The sequence below is a fragment of the Nicotiana tabacum genome, chromosome 24, assembly GCF_000715075.1.
Source record: "Nicotiana tabacum cultivar K326 chromosome 24, ASM71507v2, whole genome shotgun sequence".
In the NCBI taxonomy this organism is placed as follows: domain Eukaryota; kingdom Viridiplantae; phylum Streptophyta; class Magnoliopsida; order Solanales; family Solanaceae; genus Nicotiana; species Nicotiana tabacum.
Genome location: NC_134103.1, coordinates 45,193,564 through 45,219,591, shown reverse-complemented (window position 1 = coordinate 45,219,591; position 26,028 = coordinate 45,193,564).

Sequence of the window (26,028 nt, the reverse complement as noted above, 5' to 3'; positions counted from 1 at the left end):
GTACACGTCATGCCTTTCATTGTTAAGTTCATTCATAAACAAGTAATTGAAGGTTGACTTATTGAGAGTTATTAACTTGTTTTAGTTGAAGTTCTTGTTTTATGGAGTATCCTTCTTTGTTGAGTTATTTTTCGTTTCATTCTGTTATTATTGAGATTCTTGTTCACATCGTGGTTGAGCCGTAGGCTATGTGTTATGGTGATATCGGTATTGTTGTTTTGGAAAGGTTGTGGCCTATAGGCACTTATGGTACGAATTTATGTGTCGTGTTGTTATGATGTTAGCACATGTGTGTGTGGATTGGTTGTTGCAATGCGGAGCATAAGGGTGTCATCTCACTCTTGTTGATTATGCAGAGTGATACGGGTGGCTATTATGCAGAGTGATACATGTGGCTATTGTGATGATTGTCTGGGCGGAGCAATAAGAGTGGCTATTATGATATTATTAATGTGGAGAGACAATGGTAGCTATGTCAGAGATGATATGCAACGGCCTAGGGGCATAATGTTGATGATATTCATGTGATTGTGTGATTTTCCTTGTGAATGTCATGCACCTTATGTGACTTGTGTTGTTTTTAATGAACTCCTCGATGTCTTTGATATTACTTATTGACTTGGACCGTAATAGTACACTCGCACAAGCATACACTGTAGCATGTCGTGTACACCAGTTCAGGAGTATGAAACACGACATTCATTGATCATGCACATATATTCTTGTATCATCTGCTTCCACTGTGATACTGGGCCTGTGATCATATCGGGCGGATTGTGATAGTGAGTTTGGGGAGGGCAGATTGTGATAGTGAGCCTGTGACTATGCCGGGCATATTGAGATATTGGCACATGAGTTGTCCATGCGGTTGATAATAATGTGGGCACGAGGGGCCATGAGTACATGATTTATGATTTGGGACTTGTGACTTGTGATTTAGAGACGAGGTATCTCGAAGTAATTTTATTGTGAAACTTGTGCTAGAACGGCTTGCTTATTCGGTTGTTACTTGTTTACCTTATTTGGTTTCACTGGTACTTTAACGGTGTTATGATTACTTTGCTATTTTTATCACATGTTTATTCCTTGTTGCCATTTACGGATTCTTGCTTCTATTATTAGCTTTATACTTATATACTACACATGTTATTATGACTAATAGGTGTGTTGACTGTACACATGTAGATTTGTGTGGATTTGTTATTGCAATGCGGAGCATAGGGGTGACATTTCATTGTTGTTGATTATGTAGAGTCATACGGGTGACTATTATGCGGAGTGATACAGGTGGCTATCACGACGCCTAAGGTGAGATTTTGGGTCGTGACAATATTATGATAATAGTTTTCATACGGATTTTGAAGTTCGAAGAGGGAAGTTATTCATATACACAATCAGATTGTTGTTCAAAGAAATATTAATAAACATTATATACATAGATTTTACTCGAAAGATGTGAAGTTGTGATCTCATTTTAACTGTTTCACTTATTTCTTCGTTGTCTTATTTTAATTAATTATTTATTTTCTTTTTTATAAATTAGCTAATATACCATTTGGAGATGATTGAAAACTGAGAAGCAAAACTAAACGTAAATAAGAAATAAGGAAAATTAAATAAAATAGTACCTTAATAGGACAAAGTCTTGAAAAGCCTTTCAATCAAATTTACTGCTATTAATAGCACTGCTGTCAACAACTAAACATAAAATTATATTTATGTAATACTCAAAATGTCTACTTGCTACTCTTCTTCCGCTGAACCAACAGAACACAAAGGAAATCATTGAAACTCAGGAGAACAAAGAAAAAGATCAACAAGTAGAAAAGAATAGATGGTCATTGTGGGCTATAGGAGGGGAACTACCATGATGGAGGATTTAGAAAAACTAAGAATATATTTTGATTTCTTTACCTTAATTAATAGTTAGTCAAGTATCATATGACTTAACTTGAAATATGTAAAGACCTTATTTAAGTAGAGAAATTGGAAAAGAATCAAAATATTTAAAGGTATTGTCACGATCCAAAATTCCACCTTAAGGCCGTGATGGCGCCTAGCCGAACTTGCTAAGCAAGCCAATCCGAAGATAACTAATAAATTTCATTTTTATTAATTAACAGAGATATAGCAATAAAAGATGGAAATAGTCTCAACACATCGACAATATCTAATAACACCACAAGCAAGGCTTAAACGCGGCCAATACAATACGCCCCCAAGACTAGGTGACATAAGTACACGAGCAAACTACAGAAATAAGATCAATCTGTATACATGTTTAACTGTGTGAAATACAATAGACAAAAATGCATAAAAGGAATAGGGACTTGGGAACTACGAAGGAGATCTATAAGGTGCAGCTCACTCCAAGTCTCTGCTATACTCCTAGCTCAATCCAGAAGCTCTGCTAGGACCAACCTGAGGATCTACACAAAAATATGTGCAGAAACATAGTATGAGTACACCATAATCGGTACCCAATAAGTATCAAATCTAACATCGAAAAAGTAGTGGCGAGGCTAGATGCTTCTAAATGCTTACCACACAAGTATAATAATAGAATTTAGCAACTGAGCAATAAGGAACTTTATAAATAACTAGAGTCGCAGTTATTAATGAATAAACATGCTTTTCTAATACAGTAATAACCCTAACACTCCTAAGATATTTTAATAAAAGACAACATGCTCAAATAACAGAGTCGAGGCTCCAAATTGGCATATAAGGATGTCAAGTAATAATTTACAATGAAATAAATACATCAAAACGAGTCAATAAAACGAATACATGCCCAACCGGTACAAGATCCATGTACCCCGATACACAATTCATGTATCACACAATCTGATACAAATTCATGTATCGATCCGACACAAAATTCATGTATCGACCACACTCACAGGGCCCAAAATAACATGGGTTATCACCTGACCCCGGAGGGACGGATCCAAATCCAAGCGCAAGAGGGGTATAATAGCATCCCTCATAAATCAATGTCTGATCATCAATTCCAAGGTGCCATAACTGTATCTCAGCCGCACGCTTACCCTTCGTTCCAACATCCTCAGTCTGAATCATGTATTTATTAATTTAAATACATGTATATGCTCAAGAATTGTAGATAAAATGTTCACGTAGACTTAATTAATATCATATGGATATGTGCTCATGAATTCTCTATGTGACTGCGGGTAACTAAGCAATTTAGCATATCAAAAATAAGTTCACATGGCTTCACAATTGATCACAAGTCTAGGCATAATTTCTAACATGAATAAGAGAGCAAACATAGTCACATAAGCCAAATAAATCATGAATCAAACGAGGACATAGTCAAACAAAGCATGAAATATTTCAATTTCTACTCACGGTCATGATATAAACTCGGTGAATGCATATACGCTCGCCACCACGTATATACATCACCCCAATACCTCAAAAACATAGCAAACAACTCAAATCCAGGGTTTCCCTCTTAACAAGGTTAGCCAAGAGACTTACCTCCACCCGGTAGCCTCTAATCTCCCAAAATAGCCTTTCCTCTCAAATCAACCTCCAAATATGCTGAATCTAATCAAATACAACTCAATAACGTCAAATAAAGTCATAAGAATAAATCCTTAATAATAAAGATTGAATATTTAATCAATTGCACAAAGTCAACCAGGCCCGCCTCCCGAAACCCAACAAAAATTAGAAATCCAGAACATCCATTTCAATACGAGTCCAAATATATAAGTTTCATCCAAAACCGACTCCAAATCGAGGTTCAAATCTCTTTCTATCACTTTGGAAAAGTTTTTCCAAAACCCTCAATTTTTTTCTCTTAGATTCGTCAACCAAAGACCAAAATCAAGATGGGATCATGAAATAAAATTAAATCCAAGTCAAGAACACTTACCCCAATCCAAATGGTAAAATTCCCCTGAAAGATTGCCCAAATTCGAGCTCCCAATCTCAAAATGTGATTAAAAAAAATAGAAGCTTAAAGGTTTTCCCAGGTCTATGCATCGCGATCGCGGAACTTAAACCGTGATCACGAAGGCCAAAAACTCCCTAGCTCAAAATAGTCCTTCACGAACGGGAAGACCTTCACGCGAACGTGACCTGTCACCAACCAAACTTACGCGAACGTGACTCCTCTATCGTGATCGCGTAAGCAAATCTCCTTCCCGGCCACATGCCTCCACGAATGTGGCAACTGAGCGCAAATGCGAAGCATCACATTATAGCACTCCGCGAATGCGTTACACCTCTCATGAATACGAAGTTTAAAACCTCGTCTGCCAAAATTTTCTGTAACGACCCGGCCAGTTATTTTATATATTTGAGTCATGTTCCCTTATTTGATGATTTCGGTAGGTGTATTTTTTGTAATGTGATTTGCGGGGATGGTTGGTTTGGTTTCGGGGAAATTTTGGATTTAATTAGAACACTTAGTTCCTAGTTTAGAAGCTTAAGTTGGAAGTGTTAACCAAGTTTTATTTTTATGTATTTGACTTTGGATCGGAGTTTCGATAGTTCTGCTAGGTCCGGATGGTAATTGTAGACTTAGGTGTATGTCCGGATTTGAATTTGGAGGTTCTTAGATTGATTTGGCTATAATTGGCAAAAGTTGATAATTTGAAGGTTTGGAAGTTCATAGGTTTGACCCATAGTTGGATTTGTGGTTATCGATGTACATTTGGGATTTTGAGCCTTGGAATAGGTTCGTATGGTTATTTATGACTTGTGTGTAAAATTTGGGGTCATTCTGAGTTGTTTAGGCATGTTCAGCGCAAGTTTTGAATTTGAAAATTTATATTAGTTCATTAAGCTTGAATTGGTATGTGATTCGTAGTTTCGATATTATTTTGTGTGATTTGAGGCCTTGAGTTTTATATTTTGGGATTAGTTTGTATGATTGGACGGGGTCCCGAGGGCCTCAGATGTGTTTCAGATGAGTTTCAGACCATTTCACTCATGTTTGGAATTGCTGATTTCTAGTGTTCATCACGATCGCGGAGGTGTGTCGCGATCGCAAAGTGTGTTCTGGGTGGCTGGTGAATTGCACTTCACGTTCGCGAGATGGTAATCGCGTTCGCGGAGCATGGAGGGCAGTGGTCATCGCTTGCACATTCACGGGTGGGGGACCGTGTTCGCGTAGGCCAGTAGAGGTGTGCATCGCGTTCGCGAAGGAGGATTTTTGGCATGTGTTTGATTTGCTTCGCGATCTAGAAGTAGGTCCCGCGATCGCGAAGGGACCCCTAGGCAGACTTAAATAATTATATTTCAAGGGTTTGGATTATTTTATCATATTTGGAGATTGGAAGCTAGGATTTGGGTGATGTTTTAGCGGATTTTCACTATTTTGGATTGGGGTAAGTATTTTTGAGTCAGATTTGGTTATTATTCATGATTCCTACCTTGATTTTAGCATTTGAATGACGAATCTAAGTGAAGAAAATTAGGGATTTTGGAAAAACTTTTCTAAAATGAACAGTAACAACTTGATCGGTCGTTTTGAGCTTTAATATTCCATTCGGTGGTTTGAGACTTTGAGTATCTTCATATGATGTATTATGACTTGCGTATATGATTGGTTTTAATTTTTGAGTGATTCAGGATTGATTTGGAAGAATGACTCTCGATTTGGAAGCTTTAAGTTGGAAGAGTTGACCAAGGTTTGACTTTTGGGTAAACAGACTCGGAATTGAGTTTTTATGGTTCTGATAGATTCGTATAATGATTTTGGACTTGTGCGTATATTCAGATTCGGTTTTGGAGTTTCCTAGAAGGATTCGATACTATTTGTCAAATGTTGGCAGTTTGAAGAACTTAAGAGTTCATATGTTTGACCAAGAGTTGACTTTGATGTTATTGGACACTCTTTTTAAAGAAAGAAGATTTAATAACTTAAGAGAAATTCTATTTCGTTTGAGCCTCGATTCTTTGTTGTGATGTTCCCGTGGATGTTCTGAGGCTTTGAATAAGTTTGGATAATGTATTTGTACTTGTTGGTATGATTGGATGGGGTTCCGAGAGGCTCGATTGTATTTTGCGTTATTGGTTGAGTAACTAGTTAAGTTAAGGATTTGGAGTTTGACCATGGTCAATATCGGGTCAAGATCACCTCTTTTCGATTTTTTGAGTGCGCGATCAGGTTCGTAATATGTTTTATTATTGAAATGCATATATGATTTTTTTCCGGAAGGTTCTGAATGAGTTTTGGATGCTAAAACAAAGATTCTTTTGTTGCTGATTTTCTGGTGTAAAATAATTACAAAAATGTCATTTTTGTCCCTTAAATTTTAAGACTTACTTTAAAACTTCAAAACATCATATCTCCCTCATTTTAAGGCCAAATTGGGTTATTCAAAAGGGTATCTTGGGTGTAATATCGCAAGGATTATGTGGGCTAATCAAATATGAGTTTCGGTGTCATCTAGGGTTTGATTCGAGGTATAATAGTTGTTACATTATTTTACTTGTTCTGGAATTTAGTCATTTTTTCTCACATGGTTTTGGAGCTCGGATTTGGGCGATGTTGGAGGAGATTTTTCAAATTTGGATTGGGGTAAGTATTTTTTACTCGGTTTTGACTATACTTCATGAATCTATCTCCGATTTTGGCATTTGGATTATGCATTTTAAAGAGAAATTAGGGAGTTTTGTCTAAACTTTTCTAAAGTGATTTTTTGAGTTTTGAACATCGAATCAGAGTCGGATTTGAGTGAAATTAATATGGTTGGACTCGTAATTGAATGAGTTATCAGATTTTGTAGGTTTTGTCGGGTTCCAAGGTATAGGCCGAGTTTGACTTTTTGGTTGACTTAGAGTTTTTTTAATAAAGATTCGACCTTTATCGATTAGGTTTGTCTCCTATGGCATTATTTGATGTTTTGAGTTTTTTTGGGCTAGTTTCGAGCCGTTCAGAGGTTGATACACGTGGGATGGCATTTCTAGAGTATTGTTTGGTTTGCTCGATATTTAATTTGGCTTGTTCGAGATAAATAATATTTCTAAACTTAGAATTGAGAGTAATTATCCCTAGGAACCATATTATTTGTGTTGTGTTGGGATAGCGCACATGCTAAGTGACGGACGTGTGGGCGTGTACCGGGAAAATCATGATTTGGGTTGACTTTAGGACTATGTTGATATCATGTCTTGTTGTATCCGTATTTTTCCTACTTGTTAGATTAACTGAGCTAGGATTCATGCTAGAAATCATATTTTGGTTATGTGGCTACTTGACTGAGACTTGATGAGACTATTTCTGTTGTTGTGGGTTATCTGATTTAACTGTAATTATACATTCAGTCATGATTCATCATTTGCATATCATATCTCAGTCTTTGTTCATCATTCATCGTTACATCGCATGTTATCATTGCTTTACCATATGTGGAGTTGTTGGGCTGAGTGATATGAGATTATGAGCCCTTGAGACTTGAGAGGTAGATGACTGAGGTGGGCCTTAGAGCCGTGTTGAGAGTATTATTTTGGATCGGGTTACACGCCGCAGCAGGCCATATTGGCTTTATTACTATTATTATTATTATTATTATTATTATTATTATTATTATTATTATTATTATTATTATTATTATTATTATTATTATTATTATTATTATTATTATTATTATTATTGTGGATCGGGTTGCACGCTGCAGTAGGCCTTATTGGATTTTGATTAGAACTTGGGCAGGATCTGCCCCTTCGGAGTCTGACATACCAGCAGTGAGCACATGCACAGTGATATATATATATACACGTGCTTTGGTGAGAGGCTTATGAGCCAGGCACCCAAAGGGTGCTGAGTGATTGTGTGTGTGAGAGATAAAGTGGGCATTTGAGACAGTCAACTTGAGTATGTTTGAGGGTGAGAGTACCTGGTAACATCACCGTGAAATCATTCATTTGACATGCATACTTGGCATGTAGGCATAGAGATGCATTTTTTCTCATGCTAGACGGTATTGTGACATGTACATTTGACATGTAGGCATAAAGATGTATATTCTTCATGCTAGACGGTATATGATAATTGATGACTTGACATGCATATTGACATGTAGGCATAGATATGTACTTTCCTCATGCTATATAGTAATGAAATGTCTTATCTATTGCTGAATGTTTGGGAAAAATCATAGTTTTCTGATATACTCATATTTTGGTGACTCCGGTGAAAGATTTGGACTTTACTGTTATATCTGGAAAGCATGCCTACTTTTTCGTAATTGCGAATAGGCCGAGCATAATGTCTTTTGAGTTATTACTTTTACTGCCTTCGTTATATTATTATGAGTTGTTATTGGCTATTGGTGTTGGACTCTGACCGTTTTCCGATCTCATCACTGCCTTCAACCTAAGATTAAGTTTGTTACTTGTTGAATGCATGAGGTCGATTGTACTCATACTACACTTCTGCACCTTGCGTACAGATTATGGAGCTGATGTTGCTGTGAATAGCAGGAGCTGGCATTGAAGATGTACCTGCGTTTCAGTTATTGCTACCACTTGTTCTTGGTAATTCTATATTTGAGATTCTATTTATGTATATTTCAAATAGATGTTGTATCATTTTCCTATCAATTTTTTAATTCTAACTCTTAGAAACTCATGACTTGTACTACCAATCCTTGTGTTACTGTATAAGAATTCAGTTATTTCATCATTTATTTCCTATTAATCTCATTTATATTGTGTTTATGGATAATTGGCTTACATAGCGGGCTGGGTTAGGTGCCATCACGACTAGTTAAATTTTGGGTTGTGATAAGTTGGTATCAGAGCTCTAGGTTCATAGGTTCTATGAGTCATGAGCAAGTGTCTACTAGAGTCTTGCGAATCGGTATGATGACGTCCACACCTATCTTCGAGAGGCTACAAGGCATTTAGGATAAATATCCCATATTTCTTTCCTTATCATGCGACATTCATTCAGCTTGAAGCGTATCACTTTAAATTCCTTTCACTCACTCGTATGTTACGTGAGTGTTCATCATCAGATGTGCATCGACGACTTGTGATTCTATGGATGAGGTGCGAGATGTGTTTTATGTGTTTTGGTAATGGGCCAGTCTGAAGAACTTGAGGCCAGGTTTGGACCGCAGCTTCGGCTCGTAGTTTTAGTTGTGTAAGGATGTGCTTTTAGACTTATACGTCCGGTAGTGTCCCTAAGAGTGAGATTTATGGCTTGGTGAGTGGTTGGATGGCTATATGATGAGTATGATGTAGTTGCGGGATGTGTTCAGATGGCTTGGGTGTGACGAGAAGAGTTTACTTTGGATATGAAAAGGACTATTGGGTGCTTGATTTCTATCTTCTATTTTCTTAAAGATAGTGAGGACACACACTACTAGATCAGTTGAGCAGACACCCCCGCCCTCTTCTAGAGCCATGAGAGGCCTGGCCCGGGCCCGGGGTAGAGGCCGAGGAAGGGAAAATGCTACAGCTAGAGCACCAGGTAGAGCAGCAGATGTGGAGCCTCTAGCAGCTCTAGTTGAGGATCATGAGCCTGAGCATGTTGAGCGTGCACCTGAGCAGCATATTGCTACGTTGGGACTCTGGGAGACCTTGACACACTTCTTGAGTATGTTTGGGACTTTGGCTCAGGAAAGGTTGATTCCAGTTGCACAGCTACTTCACTGGCTAGGGGAGGAGCTCAGACTCCCGTAGCCCATACACCAGAGCAACCGGCTCATGCTTATCAGACATCGGGTATTGCGCTGGTACAGCTAGTAGTTGTAGTTCAACCCGAGGTAGGGCAAGTTGTGTCAACTGGGGGGGAAGAGGAGTTTGGAGAGGTTTCGGAAGTTCCATCCTCCCTAGTTTAGTGGAGGGGCTTCTGAGGATGCACATGATTTCTTGAATCAGTGTCACCGCATTCTGCGTACTATGGGTGTAGTGGAGCTGAGCGGGGTCGATCTTACTACTTTTCAGCTGACGGGGATGACATATAGATGGTGGCAGACTTATGATGCGAGTGGATCAGCTGGCGCAACACCACTTACTTGGTCCCAATTCTCTGATCTTTTCTTGAGGGAGTTTATTCTGCAAACCGGCAGGGATGAGTTGTGCAGTGAGTTCGAGCAGTTGCGCCAATGTGGTATGACTATGTCGGAGTATGCTATGAGGTTTACAGAGTTATCTCGTCATGCAACTACCTTGGTTTCCACTGATAGAGAGAGAGTCCGTAGATTTATTGAGGGACTCACCTACAACCTCAGATTTGGGATGGCACATGAGTTGGAGACTGAGACTCCATTCCATCAGGTTATGGAGATCGCTAGAAGGTTGGAGTGTATCCGCGGGTAGGAGAAGGAGGATAAGGAGGCTAAGAAGCCTCGTGGTTTTGGAGGATTTAGGGGATCCTACTCTGGAGGCAAGATCCGTCATGGCAGAAGTCACATCAGCCAACCAGTTTAGTCTGCACTTCAGGTTACCCATAGTGCTCCAGCTAGCCAGGGACCCCAGAGCACTTATACCAGACAACTATCTTTTAGTAAACCTTTTGTACGGGGTTCCTATAACACTTATTCCAGTCATTCGGGATAGACTCAGTACCAGCAGCCACGCCCGCGAGGGGTTGTTTTGAGTATGGTGATACTAGGTACATTATGAGAGATTGTCCTAACTTCGGAGGATTGGACCTCAGCAAGGTACTCAGGCTATGGTTTCCGTTTCAGTTGCTACACCACATGTACAACGAGCTAGAGGCGGAGGACGGGTGGGTAGAGGGCGTCCTAGAGGGGGAGGCCAGGCCCGTTGTTATTCTTTCCGTGGTAGGACTAAGATGATTGTATTCGATGCTGTCATTACAGGTATTGTTTCGGTCTTTCATAGAGATGCATCAGTTTTATTTGATCTGGGTTTTACTTATTCGTATGTGTCATCCTATTTTGCTTCATATTTGGATATATCTCGTGATTCTCTAGATATTCTTGTTTATGTGTCTACACACGTTGGGGATTCTATTATGGTGGACAATGCCTGTCGCTCTTGTTTGATCACTATTAGGGGCTACGAGACTAGGGTTGATCTTTTGTTGCTTAATATGGTGGACTTTGATGTGATTTTGGGTATGTATTGGCTATTTTCATATCACGCTATTTTTGATTGTCATGCTAAGACCGTGACATTGGCTATGATGGGATTGCTGAGGTTAGAGTGGAGTTTTAACTGTGTTCTTTTTAATCAACCAAACATTCAGGTGTTTAATCATAACATAAAGTACTGGAAATTAAATTACATTTTATATAGTACACAGTCAATCACAAAATAAATTACTGGAAATTAAAGGTTTTTCATATAAAATTCAGCACAATATCCAGCAATCCAATAATTTTCAGCTACGATTTCAATCACAAATGAGAAGAGTTAAAGATTAACTCTAGAAGAATTGAAGAACGAGAAGAATAATTGCGAGATCTTACTTGAATCTGTAGAAGGACGGAGGCGCAAAAGTCTGTAGAAGGATGTATGGGGTTATGTCGGGTAACTTTTGTAGACACATGAGGGGTATTTTTGTCAAAGAAATATTTTCATCTGAATCTAGTAGCTAAATGTCGTTGACTTTTGAATATGTGGCTAAATGTGATTGAACAGTCGTAAAAACGGTTACTTGTTAATTATTCGCTTAAAATGAAGAAGTAATTTACTTTTAAAATTCAAAACCAAGTCCGTGACCTACCAGATCTCGTCTATTTGCTATAGCACATTTAGATTATTTAGAGCCCTCTCCACAGTATCCCAATAACAATACCCACCAACCCAGCATTCCCATAATCTAAATTTGCCAACCCCACTAAACCTAACCCTAGTTCCTTTTTCTGTCTAGCAACCGCCCACCCATCTCCCATGGCCATTTTTAGCACAACTCCAAAGCTTTTCAACTCTACCATTATCATGTAAACCTTGATAACTCGATATGCGTCTCTACCGAGTTCTTTGAAACTCAGACCCAAGATCCAGTCTAGGAGGCCGTTCCTGCTCTATGAAGTCCGCCGACGCTTAACATCTGCTGGGCCCGGTTCACTGGCCCAATATCGAAGAGTCCAGTTTTTCTTTTCCCTTCTCCTTTTAGACAATAGAATCTGATTGTTCATTCTGTGTATATGTTTGATACTAACCTTATTATTGAATACTTCTGTCATATTTTGATTGTTTGGGAATCTAGGCAAATCAAAGCCCATAGGTAAATAAGGAAAAGAATCTGAGTTTATATTATGTTTCACTGAAATATTTCGATGTTTTGATCACTTACTGTTAACAAATAAAAGAATTCGTTTTGTTATCACTAACTATTTTTCAGTAAAGTTTTGAGTCCTAATTTTGAAAGCGAAATAACTTCTCTTTTGAAAAAATTAGAATCGAAAGGATGTATACAAGGCCGATTTTCAAGAAAGAAAAATAAAACCAAACACGGCCGGGGATTAAGAATTTTCAAACTTCAATGAATTTTTCGAAAACGTGGATTCAATTAAAATTGATTTTCAAAGGTATATCCATGACACATCATCTTCTAGTAGTCTTTTATTCCACTAAATTACATGAATAACCACATTGTTTCAAGAGACAAAATATTCAAAACATAGCAGTATTTTACAAGTCTTTCTCAACTTTGAGGGTATAAACATTTCAAAAGATTTTCACAAGTTGTAAACCCTATAAACCCTATAACTACTTTCCAATAACATATACTATTGTCTTTCAAAATAAGTACTTTAAACAAGACCTAGAATATGCTACAGACCTTAAGCACCCGACTAAGAAGATATAGACCATTGTTCCCCGAAACTAGCCTAAGTTTTAAGAAGCTATCTCAGGTAGATTTTAGGGGGTGCCCAACATATTTCCTTTAGAAGAACAAGAACCCTTACCCAAAATCTCATCGGTTAGAAGACCAATAGGATAATAATCTAACAAATACATAGGTACCATGATATACCTTAAATATTAGGTGGTGACTCTCTTTTATAAATAATAGAAGAACCATTAGTTGAATCTTGTTTTGACCTGTGCAAAATAGGATGCAACACCCATATGCGCATAGCAACAACTCTGACCACAATAGTTGCCCATTACCAAACCCAATACCGGTAAATAGCCTCATCACAACTAGAATCTTGTTCCAAATCTTCACAACACTGATAATGATGTAAGAAACATTTGAAGCTTATCACCACTCACCCTACCAACAAGCTACACTGAACGCCACCTAGACACATACATCGCAATCTGAACCCTACAAGCACAACTCGAATATGACTGAATATAGAAAGAGAAACACATGAGAGAACTATCAAACAAGTCTAACAGGTACAACTCCACATCGATACCATACTATGAATCCATTCCACAAGGGAGAAACAAAATATACGAACTAATCACAAAGAATCTGATCCTAACTTAACTCCACCACAACACATAGCCCGGTTCAAACGTACCAATCCACACAAAAATACGAGGATCACATCCTCAACTCTGAATCACAAGTAAGATAAACATCCCATCAACCAAAACCCTTTCGCTAACTCAATTCCGCGAAATAAAATCACAACACATAACGGACCTCCCATGCCTGTAGAGCACCTAAATCACATCAAAATCTACCGTATTAAGTAACAAAAAGTTCATCTTAGTCTCATAACCCTCAATAGTGAACAAACCAAAATGATAGACACGGTCTACCACAGTAGGACCCCTCAACAGGTGCAAACACATAAATAGAGTACAAGAATCATGAAACATATCCATATGTGAATCAAGATAGGATGATTCATACCAATAAATAGGACCCAGATCAAATAAAACTGATTATATCTCTATGAAAAATGGAACCTTACCTGTAACGACATCATCTGGTGCAATGATTTTGGCCCTACCAGGGAAAGCATAACAACAGGCCTGGCCTCCACCTCTAGCTGGATGTGCAGGTGGAGTAACAACTGGAGTGGAACCCATAGCATGAGTGCTCTGATGAAGTCCACCCCTCCGGAGCCTGGGATAATCTCTCATGATGTGACTGGTATCACCACACTCATAACAACCCCTCTGCGGTCGTGGCTATTGGTACTGAGTTTGTGCTGGATGACTGTAATAATCGTTGTAGGAACCCCGTGAAGTAGGCACATTGAAAGATAGATGTCCAATACGAGCATCATGAGGTCCCTGGCTAGTTGGAGTACTACGGGTAACCTGAAGTGCGGACTGAACTGGCCGACTGACAGAGCCTCCACCATGATAGGTCAGAGCCGAAAAGTAGAATCTACTAAATCCTCCTGGACCTCGAGGCCTCTTAGACTCCCTATCCCCCATCTCCTGACCCTGGATACGCTCTAATCTCTTGGCAATCTCCAAAACCTGCTAAAATAGAGTATTAGTCTCCAACTCTCATGCCATCCCAAGTGTGAGACCATAACTGAGCCCCTCAATAAATTTGCGGACTCTCTCTCTAATAGTAGAAACCAAAGTAGGTGCATGACGAGATAGCTCACTGAACCTGATAGCATACTCGGACACGGTCATAGTCCCCTGCCGCAACTGCTCAAATTTGGTGCGCCACACATCCCCGAGGGTCTGTGGGATGAACTCCCTCAAAAATAGATCAGAAAAATTGAGCCATGTGAGTGGCATTGCATCAGCTGGCCTACCCTCCTCATAAGCCTGTCACCGCCTATATGCCGATCCCATCAGGTGAAAAGTAGCAAGAGTAACCCCGCTTACCTACACAATGCCCATAGTGTGCATAATATGGTGACATTGGTCTAGAAAACCCTGCGCATCCTCAAAAACTGTACCACTGAAAGCAGGAGGAAAATACTTCTTGAACTTCTCAAGCCTCTTCTACTCCTCCTCTGATGCCACTGACCTGACCTCAAGCTGAACCGTGATAGTGTGTTGTGCCGGTATAACACCCGAAACTTGATCAACATGGGCCCACTGCACTGGAGTACAGGGAGGGAGAGTCTGAGCTCCTCCTCCCAGCTTGAGAAGTAGCTAGTGCGACTGGGATCAATCCCGCTAAGCCAATATGCCGAACATACTCAGAAAATGTGCCAGGTCTACTAAAGTCCTTGGATAGCAACATGCACCTTGGGTGCCTGCTCCCCTACCGGAGCTACTGGTGGTTCCTCATTTGCTGCTCTAGCAGGTGCTCTGGCTGTAGCACGTGCCCCTCCTCGTCCTCTACCTTGGCCCCGACCTCTCGCAGCTCTAGCAAGGGGTGCGGGTGTCTGCTAGTAGTGCGTGTCCTCACCATCTGTGAGAGAATAGAAATACAAAGGCTCAAAGTCCGAAATCAATAAATCTGCACGATAGGAATAAAATAAGTGGAATTTTCCTAATAGTTTAAGAAAAATATCGAAGATAGGTTCAAACGTCTCCGCACGGATCCACAAGACTCTACTAAACTTGCTCGTGACTCGTAGAACCCATGAACCTAGAGATCTGATATCAACTTGTCACGACACAAAATCCCACATTAAGGATCGTGAGGGCGCCTAGTCTCTCAAACTAGGTAAGTCGATCACTTACAACAACTAAACCAATTAAACATGATATTATGAAGCAGAACTTAATATAAAAGCAAAAAGTAAAGGTGATACAAGCAAACACGGCGATAATCACTACAAATTCCCAAGACTATATAGTACAGAGTCACGAACTCTAGCTGAATACATAAAAATATCTCAAAAACAAAGATACAATACTTTGTGATAGAGAATTAAAAGTATAAGCATAAGGATAGGAATCCAAGGGACTGCGAATACTTCTTGGAATAACTGCCTCCAACACTTGTGTCTGCACAAAAATGTGCAGAAGTTTTATATGAGTACACCACGATCGGTACCCAGTAAGTAAGTCTAACCTCGGTGGAGTAGTGACGAGGTTCAAGTCAAGACACTCTCTAATTAAATAACATGTGTAGAATATCAATATAAAGCTAACAACGGAAAGCAAATATATAAATGGCAACAAAGAGAAATCATGTGATATAAACAACAAAAATAATCAAAACACAGATAAAACATAAATGAAAGCAATTAAGGGAAAACATGACAGTTCAAATCATCAAACCGTTCTGATACAGGATTTAAAACAAGAGTCAACCCGAGGCACCACACTTCATAATCACAAATCTCAAGTCACAAATCACGAATCTCATACATATGACACCTTGTGCCCACATTATCAATCTCCCTCGCACGGCCAAGACCTCGTGCCACAACATAAGTCACAATCGCATGGACAACTCACATGCCAATATCACAATCCGCCCGGCGTGGTCACATGCTCAATATCATAATTCACCCGGCATGGTCACAGGCTCAATATCACAATCCGCCCAGCGTAGTCACAGGCTTAATATCACAATTCGCCCGGCATGGTTACAAGCTCAATATCACAATCCGCTTAGCGTAGTCACATGCTTAATATCACAATTCGCCCGGCGTGGTCACAGGCTACCAGTCCAAACCATATCGCAGAGAAAATAGATATACAAGAATACATGTACATGATCAATGAACGTCAAGTTTCATCCTCTTGGACTAGTATAAATGACCTATTGTGGTGTATGCATGTGCAAGTATACTATCACAGCTAGAATCATCAAGTAATATCAGAGACATCGAGTAGCACACAGAGAACAACATAACAAATTATGTAATATGCATGACACACACAAGGAATTCATGAGCACAAAAATGAATACCCCTTTTCATCAACAACATGTCTCCAGGCCATCACATATCATCCCCACATAGCCACCCTTATCTCACTGGGTTGACAATATCATAATAGTTACCCGTATCACTTCGCCCAGACAATATATCAATAGCCACCTGTATCGCTCTGCCCTGACAATAATACAATAGCCACCTGTATCAACCCGTATCACTCCACCAGATAGTATATCAATAGCCACCTGTATCACTACTCCCTGACAATATATTAATAGCCACTTGTTTCGCTTGGCACAATCAGTAATTTCCACCCTTATGCTCCGCACAATCAACAATACCAATTTTACCATAAAACATAGCCCACGGCTCAACAACAACGTATCCAAGAATTTCAACAACAAACAAAAAATGGTAAATAACTCGACAATGAGAGATATTCCATATAACAACAACTTTAATTAAAAGCATATTAATAACCTAAGAGTCTAAATCGGTCAATTTTCACTTATAAGCCCGGGCACACACTCGTCACCTCGTGTACACGTCTTTCATATAATACAAATAATACAATTAGACCAAATTCTATGGGTAGTTTCCCCCACACAAAGTCACGCAAGATACTTACATCAAATAAGCTAAATCAATGTACTAGAAAGCCTTTCCCATGCAAAATAACCTCCGGACGGTTCAAATCAAGCCAAAATAACTTAATATTATAAATAAAAGCCATAGAAAACAATTTCGAATAATAAAGCTTTGATCTTGAACAAGAATAAAAAAAGTCAACCCAAAACTCAACCCCGTGCCTGCACCTCGGAACCCGATAAAACTCATAAATTCTGAACACTCATTCTGATACGAGTCCAACCATACCAAAATCATCCAATTCTGACCTCAAATCGGCCTTCAAATCATCAATTTATATTTTAGAAATGCTTTTACTAAAATCCCTAATTTCTCCAATTTAAATCATTAATGAAACACAAAATCGAGGTTGGAATTATGAAATATAAACAAATATGAGTAAAAAATACTTACCCCTCCAAAAACGCCCAAAATCGAGCTCTCAAACTCAAAATGTGATAAAATAACAAAAGCCCTCGAAATAGAGTATTATATAAGTCTGCCCAGGTATACAAACCGCGATTGCGAAGAACAAAATGCCCAACTTCCAAAAACCTCCTACGCGAATGCGACATACCCGTCGCGAACGTGATGCCTAAACTCACAATAGTTACGCTAACGCGGCCTAGACTACGTGATCGCGATGAACAAACGCATGCCATACTCACCCAGACCTTCCTTCTATGAGAACGCGGCTCCCTGCTCGCGATCCCGATGCACAACCTCCCTAATGGTTCACGAACGCATAGAACAAAACTCACATGCCACCAGATAGCACTACGTGATACCAGCTAACAGGAATCCAAAACAAGAGGAAATACTCTGAAACTCATCCGAAACACACCCGAGGCCTCCCGAACCCAGTCCAAGGAATCCAAAATAAGAGGAAATACTCTGAAACTCTGAAACTCATCCGAAACGACCCAAAATTTCTATCGCGGGGTCGTGAAGGCGCCTAACGTCCACTTGCTAGGCAAGCCAACAATAGTACACAATTAATCATTTTAAAACCAAATTTGAAAGCAATTTAACGAACATTAAAGCTATAGAGTTTCAAAAGCAGATATAATAACTCCAAACACTGACTAATTAAATTCCGGAATCTGGTGTCACAAGTACATGAGCATTCTAACAGTGCTACAACCAAAGTCTGAATGAAAGTATAACTGTTTGAAACAAAAATAAATAGTAGAACTAGATAGCGAGGAGGACTTTAGGGCTGCAATCGCCGTACAACTATACCTCAAGTCTCCGTGAAAGAAAGCTAATCCAAGCGAGCCTCCACTAGCTGCTACTGGGACCAATACCAGAATCTGCACAAGAAGTGTAGAAGTGTAGCATGAGTACATGACTCCATGCACTATATAAGTGTCGAGCCTAACCTTAACGAAGTAGTGGCGAGTCTATAACAAGGCACCTACTATAAACCTGAGCGAATATAAATGAAACAATAGCAGAAATGGAGGAAAAACAAGAATTTAACATAATACTGAAACTAAAAACACATAACAGAGGGCCCCAGAATAACGCTTATGCTCATCTTTTCAAATCAACACGGATACAGTAACAAAAGTCAAACACAGTAAAATAAGTCTTCTCCGTTGCGGCGCGCAACCTGATCCACAAATATATATAAATAATAATTCTTCTCTATTGTGGCGTGCAATCTGATCCACAAATATATAATTAACATTTCTTCTCTATTGCGGCACGCAACCCGATCCACAAATATATATATACTGTCGCGGCGTGTAACCCAATCCCACACAATAACACCAATAATCATTGCGGCGCGCAACCCGATCCCACACAATAATAATATAAATGAACATCTACAACCAACTACGGTGTAATCTAAATAACATGAGAACTACACAAATAAAGTCACAAACCGGATAAATGTGGTTATCTAATAGCACACAAGGTCAAATAGCAAGTAATGACAGTTAATAAATAAAGACACCGATACATAAAAATAATTAGCATTTAAAGGAAGTAACAGATAAAGGCATGAATTTAACAAGTAAATGCAATTAACAATAAAAGTATTTAACAATTAATAACATGGATTAAATGAAAGCATGAAATAATTGAAAACAATAATATATATCCCAACCCGCATGTTAACCCGTGAATATGCATATACACTCGTCACATTTCATATATGTCGCCCCCACGCATAAATCAAATAGCAAATAATTCAATCAAGTCATAATTCCCTCAAGTCAAGGTTAACCCCAACACTTACCTCTTTTTGTAACCCAATCAATGCTTAACCACGGCTTTCCTTTAGAATTAGCCTCCAAACCAATCAAATCTAGCCAAATGTAGTTCAAATAATTCAAAATAAGCTTTAGAAATTATCCACGAGTGAAAAAGATTCAATCTTTAATAAAATCAGAAAAAGTCAACAAAAGTCAACCCAGGGTTCGCTTGGTCAAAACTTGAGATTCAGACTAAAACCTGATTATCCATTTACCCCCGAGCTCGGTTATGTGATTTATTTCGAAATACAACCTCAATTTAAGGTCTAAATCTCCATTTGGCATAAATCTCTAATTTCTACCCAAAATTCTTAATTTCTACCATAAAATTCATAGATTAAAGGCTAAAATCAATGAGTGATTATGAAAATACATCAAATCTAGTTAAAATTTACTATCCAATGAAGTGGGGATAAAATCTCTTCAAAATCCTCTCTAGGCCGAGCTCTATCTTTCAAAAATCGAGTTGAGTAAAAGAATCTCGACTTTCAGCTTTTAAATAGCTCGGAGTCAAGTGTTCTTCGCATTCGAAAAGCACCTGATGTGTTTGTGAAGAGCTGTGTCCAATTAACCTTCGTGTTCGCGAAGGCATCCCCAGCCAAGCCTCCGTGTTCGCAGCCCGTTGGTTGCGTTCGCGAAGAAGGACCACCTGTCTTCCCCTAGATCTCCCAAAGCATAGCGTTCGCGAAGGGTAAGCCCCCCCCAACGCTTCTCATACGCAACCTACCACTCGCGTTCACGAAGAGTAACCAGCCCCCAGTCCAAGTTTCCCCTTCGTGGTCGCGAGAGAAGCTTCAGGATCGCGAAGCACAAAACACCAGAAGCAAAAACCAACAGTTCCTACAAGTCCAAAAATGGTTCGAAGCCTATCTGAAACTCATCCAAATCCCTCGGGCTCCAAACCGAACATGCACACAAGTATAATAACATCATACGAACTTACTCGCGTGATCAAAATACCAAAATAACCTCTGGAACCACGATTCGGACATTAAAACACATGAAGTTTGAAAGGAAACTCAAGAGTAGCTAGAAACACAACCAAACGTCTGATTCCTATCAAACCAACTCGGAATTTCACTAAATTTTGCAGACAAGTTTCAAATAGCAAAATGGACCTATTCCAAGTTCCAAAACCATAATCGAAACCCGATAACCATAAAGTCAACCTACGGTCAAACTTAAAAAAAATTTAAATATTCAAAATGCCAACTTTCGGCAAAACAAGTTAAATCAACCTAGGGACCTCCTTATTTTAATTCTGGGAATACGCCAAGTCCAAAATCACAATACAAACCTATTGAAATTGTCAAAATACTGATCCTATGTCGTTTGCCTAAAATGTTGACCGTAATCAACTCTAGCCTTATTTTTAGTCAAAATTCTTATTTTTTTCAAAATTTCACATAGAAAAGCGACACGGACCACGGATGCAAATCAAGAAATATCAAATGAAGTTATGGGAGGTCTCAGATCATGCAAATTAAGGTTAGTACTCAAAAAGACCTATCGGATCTTCACAAAAATCACACCAAACAACATCAAAACTACGAATCACACATCAATTCAAGCATAATAAACTAATGAACTTTCAACTTCCAAAACTCGTGTCGAACCATATCAAATAAACTCGGAATGACCTCAAATTTTGCATGCAAGTACCAAATGACACAACAGACCTATATCAACTCCCAAAACCACAATCCGAACCCGATATTAACAAAGTCAACTCTCGGCCTAACCTATCAACCTTCCAAATCTTCAACTATCCAACTTTCGCCAATTCACGCCAAAACAACCTAGGAACCTCCAAATCCACATTCGGACATATACCTAAGTCCAAATTAATCATCCAGACCTAACGAAACCATCAAAATTCTGATCCGAAATCAAATAAGCAAAAGTCAAACTTGGTCAACTCTTCCAACTTAAAGCTTCTAAAATGAGAATCATTCTTCCAAATCAATCCTGAACCGCTCGAAAACTGAAACCAACCATACATGCTAGTCATAACACATCATATGAAGCTGCTCGCGGTCTCGAACCACCGAACAAAAATGCAAATGATCAAAATGACCGGTCGGGTCATTACATTAATCTTGGAAATGCTTACTGATTTTGAGTATTGTCAAGTACAATTGAAATTCTAATTCAGGCTCTCATATGCTTAGATAGCATGACTTGGGGATTTTCTCTATAGAAATCGTGTCTATATGCATGTTTCTGTGTTTAAAACGTTTTCTTTCGAACTTAGTGTTTACCCTAAAATTCGAGTAACAATTAAACTTTTTTAGTGGTTTTAAGGATACGTGATTTAATCCAATACCAATTGACAAACAAGGAATTGAAATAGATAATATGAATAGTAAAATAAATCAAACCAATGTTCTAGCAGTGATTTCGACCTCGATTCGAGATGGTCTCGAGGTTAGATAAGAAGAACAGTAAAGAACAATGATGAATAGTAATGGATAGTGAGTAACATAGAGAGCAGCGTTTTTGTATATCATTATCAATGAACCAATGTCGCTTACAAATAAATAGGGTCCCTCTTTATATAGTAGAGAAATCATAAATAAGGTACAATTCTAATCACGAAAATAATTCTCATGATTAACGTCAATAACCGCTTGATTTGATCTGTTCCAAGATTTCCATCGAGATCTTCGGTCGGTTGCTAATATCTCTCCATTCTGTTATTATACCTTACTCGAAGTCGGTCATGCTCGGTCTTGATCTTCAGCGAGCACTTCGATCTTTGTGCTCTTTATTTTGCCATTGAGCTCGAGCCTGGTTTATTATGAGCTTACTCTCGAGGCAGCTCCTCGTGCCTATGAAATCTAACATGCCCGATTTCGACCGTATACAAATAGTCCCCTCATTTCTTAGAATAAAATGATAGGAAATAGTTTGAGCCTTGATTTTATGAAACCTCGATCATGACGTCGTCCTTATGATGGATGTGATCGAAACGTCCCGTCAGTGCAGTTTCCCAAATCATTAATGCTTGTCAGTTATTGGTCGGCCACTAACTCCACCGAATTGTCGCCGTGAACCTATAAATACCCGCTCCTTCATTGAATCAAACTTTACTTTTGCTCTAATCAAATCTCTAAGTATTCTCACTCTTTTCATCTCCTCCTTTTCACCGCCTGTAGAACCACCGTTGTTAGCACCGAAACCACCAGTTTTTCATATTTCTTCATTCTTCTTTACTTATACAAATGGAGAAAACCTCAAAGACTGTACCGCAGAAGGAAAAAGCTTCTTGCTCCTCTTCCAGGCCGTCCGGCGCAAGGCGTAAGGCGGAGCTGCTTCCCCATGAATATGTTCCCGGCCCGTGTACTCTAATCTGACTTCAAGGTCGAAAACCCTTCATCGATCCCGGGCCGATGTGAACATGTGTCGATGTACATGTGCTCAATATCGAAGAGCCACCTCGAGGCCGTAAAGATGGACTGCAACTGGGGACCCGAGGCCGTGGTGCAAATTCCTACTCCCGAAGAGAGCATCACTGCCTATATGGAGGGGTTCTTAAGTGTTTACACTTACCCCTTCACATTGGGTCCCCTAGACCCAGTAATTATTGATCTCTGTAAAAGGTATCAGGTCACCCTCTGCCAAATCCACCCCTCTCTATGGTACATAGTAATCAAGATGCGCTTCTTCTCTAGCAAGGCCGAGGGGCTAGAGTTCACTCTAAATCACCTCATGCGGTTGTACCGGCCTCGAATCTACCGAGGACTAATCAGGCTCTAACGCCGGGCTACGAAGGCCTTGATCTTGAGCATCAATGAGGACAAGGATCGGGGTTGGATGAGCCATTTTATACGGGTAAGGACCTGCGACATTAGCCCAGAAGAGAAGATATCATTCCATGAGGAGTGGAACTTCAACCGTAAGTGATCTTTTAAACTTTGCCCTTCGTACCTTCTTCGACTTCACCTGACATCTCCTTTCGACATGTAGTTATTTCCTGGATGCCTCAAGCGGTACCTGACCTCGAAGATTGGGTTCGGAAGTTAGCCTCAACTTCCACATATGCCGAACGCGCATGGCGTGATTTGGCAAAGGCCAGATGGGAGGCCAAGAACCACGGTAAGGATCTCCTTTTTCATGTTCTAAAACACTTTTTATACTCCATTCATCACTAATTTTGTTTCATGCAGGCCTGATTAAGGATGCCATTTTGAGGCCTTCAAGTGGCGAGGAAGAAACCAAGTCCCCGGTTCCGAAGCCGGGGGAAGACAAGAAGAGGAAAACTGCCTCACAGTCCGAGGACCCCAAGCCCAAACCTCGGAGGGTGAGGAGGAAAGTAATCGCTCTCACGATGGACTCGATCCAAAAACTGAGAAACGAAGAAGAAAAAGAGGAGGAAAATGCCTCGGCACTGACGGTCCGACCTAGGAAAGCCGTTGAGGTCACCAAAACTTCTGAGCTGACGACGACTGCTAAAATGAAGCCTCGTGTCGAGGAGGCTTCCAAAAAGAAATCGGGTGATGATCCCGAATTACTAGAGGTCAAGACCGTTTCTCCACCGGACGGGGCCGGTTCTAAGACCCCGAAGATCGATTAGAGTGTCCCAAGTGAATTGCTTGGGACCATGACAGTAGGTCACTTGCCTTCTCTCTCGACCTTTTCTGAGGAGGCACTAAGGGAAGCTCGAGAGTTGAAGACTCCCGATATATGCGGAGGCTCTAGTGTAGGGGATCCCTTTCGGGATTGCTTTACTGGATTCGATGATGCCTCTGATATCGGTGATGCTTCTATTCTTTTAGAAGAGGCCCAATGTCTCTTATCTTGGGTAAGAATCAGTTTACTGCACTTCTTTTCTTTACTCTTCTTTTTCTTTTTCTCTAAATCTGACCTGTGTTTTCCTTTTTTGTATAGGCATTTGCCAAGTTTCGAGCTGACCTTAGCCAGTGTGAAACCGAGCTCCAAAGGGTCTCGGAGGAGAGGAATGCTTTAAAGCTTCTTTGCGGCCAAAAGGACGAAACTATAAAGGACCTTCAAGTGGATTTGGCCAAGGCTCATGAGGAAGAGGTCGAGTTTGATAAGCAGGTGAGCATCCTTTTGGTAAAGTACGGACTCGGCCCAACTGTGGAGGCTAACACTTTATTATCTCAGTTGCAGCAAAAAGTTAAAAGGATCGAGCTACTTCGAGAAGAAGTCAATCAAGTAAAGGCCGATTGTGATCGGTGGAAGGAGAATATGGACTGCCTGGCTGCAGAAAAAGAAACTACATTGGCCAAATTGTCATCGACCGAGGTTCAACTTCGGGGCGTCAAAGAGAAAAGTCTGGCCCAAGCCAAGAGGATCGAGGAGCTTGAAACCGGGCTTACTAAGGCCAAGGTGGAGATCAAGAAGACAAAAGTCATGGCAGATAAGTCCATTGCCATGTACCGGGCCGATGTTGAGGCTGTTCAAATGCAGCTAAGGGAGGCTTCTGACCAAGAGAAATGGATCATTGACTCAGCAAAGTGTCAATCCCAGAGGGAAACCCTCGAGGAAATCCATAGTCGAGGTTTTGACCTCTCCGAGGAGATAGCCCGAGCCAAGGTGCTTGAGGCTGAAGCCAGGCAGCTTGCCTCCTTTGATAACAAAGACGATGATGAAGAAGGCAATTGAGGTGGATCCGATGAGGGGCCTGAAGGAGAAGTTGCTCTCAAAGAAGAGGTCGAAATCGGCCGTAGATAGGACTTAGTTTCTCTTTTTGTAAGACCTTGATCGGTCTCTTGTACATAACCTTTTCTATCAATATATAACAGAAAAACTTCTTTTGAATGTCTTCTAAATTTTATATTCAAATGTGTTTTGTGCTTTTGCCTTGTGAAAGTTTTGTTGTTGCAGCATCCGTAATCGAGTGAACACTATTTCGAAATTAGAACAAAACCCATAGGTTTTCTAGACACGCAAGGCGAGTCCCCGAGCTCAATAATATATTCGAGATTTCGGATGGCTTGATCGATACCATGAATGCACTATTTTTATAACTGAGTTCGAGAATGTTTCAAACTTAGAATAGAATAAACCCTTAGGTTTTTATCAAATAATGGGTAATTTTAAGGTTTTTTGGCGGATCCTTGAGCTAAGTTCAAATCAACTTTATTTGAACTCGGGATAGTAGAAACCTTAGGTCCGAGTTGAGTGAGAACAAAGTCTCGAACTCTAAATATATTGGCCCTTAGGCTCTTTTAGGTTGGGCCCATATGGACTCTAAAAGATGGCTATTATTTCCCCCTTTCGGCTTATTACCCATTGGGTTTTTTGAGGGTCCGACGTCGGTTGAAACCCTTTTGCTTTTTGTGCCTTAGCACGTTTGTGTTAAAGATAATTTGATACCTCTTAAGGTTTTTTGAGGGTTGATTTTATCGAAGCCATTTTAATTATTTGCCGAGGGTAGACTTTTTTAACCGGTTTTTCAAAGAATTTGAAGGCCTGTCATTATTGCGGAATTCGGA